The 5,861-nt window shown below is 35.5% G+C and overlaps 1 long non-coding RNA gene across 1 annotated transcript; it reads right to left on the bottom strand.

Moving 5' to 3' along the window:
* Nucleotides 1-4,786: 4,786 nt before the first annotated feature.
* LOC108672807 lies at nucleotides 4,787-5,551 on the bottom strand. Its single transcript, XR_001930923.2, has 2 exons — nucleotides 5,238-5,551; nucleotides 4,787-5,111 (listed from the first exon to the last, which is right to left on the bottom strand). It is a non-coding gene; the product is annotated as an uncharacterized LOC108672807 (long non-coding RNA).
* Nucleotides 5,552-5,861: the final 310 nt, after the last annotated feature.

The following is a 5,861-nucleotide window of genomic DNA, read 5'->3' as shown; positions in this document are numbered from 1 at the left end:
GCTCCTCTCTACATGTGATAGAGATTCTAGTGCGTTAACTACAATGAATTATTCACTGCATGTACTGTATCGTTCATGAACTCAAATTAATTATCCTATCTCCTGTATAATAATTCAACCTTACCCAGATGAGCTATCGTCATCCAAGGGAGCTTCAACCGAAAAAATTATCTTCTAAAATAAATTACCGATCGTCCTGGAATCTAATTAAATTTTTGAAAAAATTAAAATGAAACGTGAAGTTAATTGAAAACGTCAAAAAGCAGGTCTTTTATAAATCTATCTCGTCCTTTAATTTTCGTGTTACAGTATCGAGAGACATATCATTCGATTTGTAAAGATAATATCTACTGACTTCGGAACTTTTTTTTCGATTTTTATTTTAATTTCTCTACTATACTATTTTCTTATACTATTTACTATACTATTTTCCTTTACTATTTACTATCCTATTCACTATTTTCCTCAATTATTGTTCCCCTTCGCCCCTAGTTTTTTTTTCAATATGTACTTCAAATCATATATACAATATTAGAAAAAACGGTCCCCCTGGCGTTCTAGTGGCCGGTCGCCCAGTGAAAATAAACGGTTTCGCCGTTTTTATCAAATGTTTTTCGGATTTGTAGTGTTGAATTAGAATAAAAACGGCGACACGGTGTTTCTTTTCACGTGCCGACCGGCCACTGAAACGCCGGTGATACTGTTAACGGTAATTTTTCTAACAGTGTATACATATCAGGAAAACAGGGCTTCTAGAGTTGCTGGATCTTGTCTTAACGAATCAAATGATATGTCCTTTCTAGAAAAATCACAGGAGGAGACAGATTTTTAAGATGGCGTATTGTGAAAATTCTTATTTTTCAGAGGGTCCAAATGAGTAAAATTTATTGAAAAAAAGAAGAAAATGCCCCACAAATTCGAGATGCTGTAGCCTCATCTTGTCGATTGCCAATTACTCGTATTGCAGATACCATTGCGCGTCTATAGACTTATTCTTGTCCAGTTGACGCGAATAAGAAGCTATGAATGTTATTTTTCTGATAAGTATATTTCTATGATATGGTCATAATATAAAAGTTTAAAACGGCCTTACGCAAAAATTATTTCATATACATCCTTGGTATTAGCTTTATTGAACGCGTCTTGTTTGTAGCTTTCGCATGAGTGCAAACGATTTACAATTAACGTGAATAATTATTTATCCATGCCGTTTTTTACACAAAAATTTATAAGTACTATCGCAAAATGGTCATTTATAAAAGTTCAAAACAACCTTACGCAATAAGTATTACATATACATCCATGGTTGTTTCTCTAATGAACGAGGCTTGTATGCTGTTTTCAAATGATTGCTAAAACTTAGCAATCAAGGCGAATGATTATCAACAATACAAATATTATTCATGACATCTATTTTAAGTATAATTTACAATATTTACATCTATTTAATCAAAGCAGCTTCACCGAAGATCCATGAGAGCTGCTTGGTCGCGATTACTTCCATAGCTACAATATATTCTTTATTAACCTCCCTATCAGACTTTATATTATAAAGATATACCTACACTTATTTTCCTCCTCTCAACGGGGGTCTGTCTCGAATACATAAATTTCTAATGAATACATCAGAAATTAGAATATTTTATTGGCATATTCAATTATCTTAAGCTAGCTGTGTGTGCCATCAACTCGTACGATTTTAACCTGCAATAAATTATTATAACAATCGAATTCTTTCTCAAACATCGATATGGATTTTCAAAATGATAGCAACACGACAGGTTTCAAGTAAAGACGCTGCAATTTACATTTATTTCATGTCATTTTTTGACAACACACACTAGTTTTTATAGCAAAGAAAACAAAATCAACGATTAAAGGACTTATACGAGAGTCGCGTCTCGGAATCCTATTGAATGTCTTTCACAAGAAATAAACATAGAAGTTAGAAACACAACAACGAGCAATGAAAAATGAAGCATTTTGGAAGAGAATTTATTGGAAGATGTAATTGCATGAACATTGTTAGCAGAACTGATTTTTTTATAGCCTATCCTCAAAAGCTGGCAACATAAAAAACGAGACGAGAGAGTTTTCGATTACAAGGGAGACTACTTTCTTGTGAGGGCTGCACGCGTGGCTCAGTCAGGACTCAGGAGGCTGTGGCTGAGCCAGTGCTTCCCATTTGTAATTGTACAAATAGGCGAGACACTCAAGAAGGTTCTGCAAATGTTCATAAGTTTCAGACGCTCAAGCATGCTTTACTTATAATAGCTGAATATACACACATACGAACGTCTAACGTATTTTTAGGAAAAAAAACTGGTAATAAACAGGTCAAATTTTTCGATAATTGCGACTATAGGATCGTTATTGGAACTGGAACGTTATTGGATCAATTGCTCGCAGCATGCGATATTCGTACTATGACTCCCTTTATTTTTATTTAATATGAATCGTGGCACGGCAATTTCCCTACGAGTGTTGGATTGAATTCTGACATGAATCTAGTATGAGTAAATAAATCTAAGATAATCAGAAAGCTTGCTACATTTTCCGAATTTTATAAATAAAGCTATATCAATAACTATGATTGGTGATGTAGGCTCGCAGTACATTCATAATTCAATTTTTTTGTGTGGGTGTCACAGTCATTGTATTTGTATCGAAGAAACTGAAATAGTTCAGTTTGTACTGAATTTAATATCGTTAACTACATGTTCAGTATACTGTTATATAAGTCACTGCCATCATGAAATAGAAATAATTATAATAATATTGCCTAATTAGATAATCCATGTTTTGGCGCCCTAACGGATTAATTATGAACCGTATAAGTTAGCAGTATAATAATGCAGATTAGACTCTGGGACATGGAAAGCATCATCTGATGATTATTTGAACGCTTTTGAAAAGAAATATCAGGTATAATGTTACACCAACTCAAAAAATGGTTCTTAGCCATTATCATAAAATGCAAAGAACGATAGAAGTTTATATCTCGAAAGTCTTAGCCGTATTTCCCCCAAAAATGTTCAATTGAGCTGGAGTTGCTCTCAGCTGGGCACTACGAGGTTCGGGGTGAATGCATGCGCTGTAGTGCGGTGATCATCTTCGGCTGATCAGGCGCGTTTCATGCGCATGTCTTCCTCGAGTTGGATGTTGATTGTCTGTCTAGTTCTAATTGTTGTCTTCTAGTTCACATTAACCCACAACGGTGCCAAACTTCAGTTAGCTTGTATAAGAATTGATAACATTTCACATGCACCTAATTAAGGAGCGAATCAGAGCCTTGGTGTAGGCTTTCCGCCACCACAGCGAAGGTGGTATAGGTTCAGCCCTGCGATGAGCCCCACACTCCCGCCTGGCGATGAACTCGAAGGCGACGATGAAACTGTTCAATCTATTGAACTATTCTAACAGCAAATATACGTGATTCTAACGCATTCAGGCCCGCTACGAATGAATGATGGAAATCTTAATAAATAATGACGTTCTTAAGGATGCAAATAAACCAAAGAGAAATGAATGATGAAACCCACCATCATAGATGCAGGCTCGTATTTCTCAATGAAGTTGACCAATAATTGTGCTGCAGTTGCTGCGCAACTCGAGGCTCGGGGTGCGGTGAACACAGTCAGCAGATACTTTCTTACCCACACAACGATTATTGAGTCGACGTAGCACTGATACGCCAGTTTACCGGGGCAAATAGGGAACGGATGACCCACACCAGGGCCAGAAGTGCATCGCTATTTAGGACAATGACCCGCGGCCATGTTGGACGTTTGCTTTGAAATAAAGTATATATTCACTGCGTAGCAGTAGGTCTTCGATAGCTGCTTTATCGTCCCCAATGACGGGCACTGCAAAAAGTTATTTATATATATATTTTACCTTATATTTTTTTCTCTATCTTATTTCCTGGACTTATTGTCTCCCATGATATTATTACTACACGCTTTACCTAAAATTAATGGTATATCATTGTTTGACACAGGATCATCATAAAACTCAAATTTAAGCAAAATTTTCAAAACTAACTTAAAATTAAAATACAAATGATTTGCATATTCTGAATAAAAGACGAAATGTCATTAAGACGGATTTAATCATTTTATACTAATTTAGGGGTAACTCATCGAAAAATTCGCAAGCTACAACAGCAGACATTACTATTGAATAGAGCATTGAAATCTTCTCAAAATCCCAGAAATTTTAATGACAATTCTATTAAATGCCTATCATACGTGACAGGTTGGATATATTCTATTGGTTCAGTGAAATTTATCTAAAAATGTTTGGAAGTTGCAGGGTTTGGCAGTGAGAGGAAACGCGGTTGTGTCAACGAGATCAACGTGACAAGTGATGTTGTCATATCAATGACTATAAATTGAAGAATTCGGTATCAAATTGTCAAGAAATTTATCAAGTTTAGTACGCCCTGGTTCCTGGCTGGGTGACGTTTTCTACGAAACTAGATATAGAAAACTTAATTATTATTTGGTAGCCTCATGTATAAATTATAGAATGACTTATAATAACACAATAAAATGACTGATAATACACAGGTGAACACGATACTCTGAATCTCTATCATGTAGCCGGTATTATTCAACACGATTCACATATTTTAATTTCCTCAAATTATGGCCACTGTACAAGTCAACGTTCATATTGAAGAACAAATTTGCTGAGCAATTTTGTGCTGTGCAAGAAAATCAGCTAATGCATGAATAAAAGTAGATTTTCAAATACCATACTGTAAGGAATTTATACGAATATAACAGCTAATAATTTTTATTGAACTCGAAACGAATGAAACTTGGACATCAGTGCAGTCAGTCAAGAACTGTAGAGGCTGATGTTCACGAAACTGAAATTAGAGACAAAAGATCTAAATTAAAATAATGTAGGAATACTTGAAATGACTTTAAACTATTATATTCAGCAATTCCAATTCAACGGCACAAGATATGACAGTAACGCAGTTTCCACTTCTAACCTTAAATTAAACAAAGTACAATGCAGAACAGGTAGTGTACACTGGCAGCACTGGAGGCAAGAAGCGAGATGACACACGAGACGAGAGGTGAATACCGGGGGTTATACTGTAATATAACGGAATAAACGGTAAGATCGGGTTTCAAATACTAGCAAGAACCTCAGTTATATGGTATGAACAAGTCAAAGCTCGACATCTTCACAAGACAATTTAAATTATTGCGAAGACCAACCTTCAAAATTATTGCCATTGGCGAATTTAGAAGTGGCTTGAATAAAGCCGTTCAGAGGTATATATGTGGTAAATAGTGCAATTAATGGAATATTAGTTAGTGGCCGGCCCAACTTGTTAAGTTAGCAGAAGGAGGTTAATGTGCACAAGTGCAATTAGTAGTTTAAGTTAAAGCTCGAAAGCCGGCAATACTGCCAAAGTAATGCGTCAAATACGACTTTAAATTGTTGGGCCAAACCAAAGAGGTAACGTTGCATGCATTAAATGCCAAAAGGGCCCATGTCATGCATTAATTCAAGTTAATTAGTAAGAGATAGGATGTTATTGCACTCGAAAGTTGATAAAGAAATCAACAGTCCAGAACACTGTTAGGTATCACCAATCGCTCTCGCCTCCAAAATCCTTCTCTCTAATGGTTCCTAGCTATCTAGAAATCAACTTAAAACTATACTTATTCTACAAGGTCCCGCTCAATAAAAACGGAACATAATTTCTTATAATACTTGAGAAACGTGTTTTAAAACTTAAACAATATGCTTGAAATGACTCATCCTTGCAGATCTTGCCTAGAATGAGATATGCATATTTTTAATTATTCGATGATAACTGATACAAAAATGCATGC

This window comes from Hyalella azteca, unplaced genomic scaffold (genome assembly GCF_000764305.2).
Source record: "Hyalella azteca isolate HAZT.00-mixed unplaced genomic scaffold, Hazt_2.0.2 contig10376, whole genome shotgun sequence".
Lineage (NCBI taxonomy): Eukaryota > Metazoa > Arthropoda > Malacostraca > Amphipoda > Hyalellidae > Hyalella > Hyalella azteca.
Note: the sequence above shows the minus strand (reverse complement) of the source record. Positions and strands in the feature narration are given on the sequence as shown.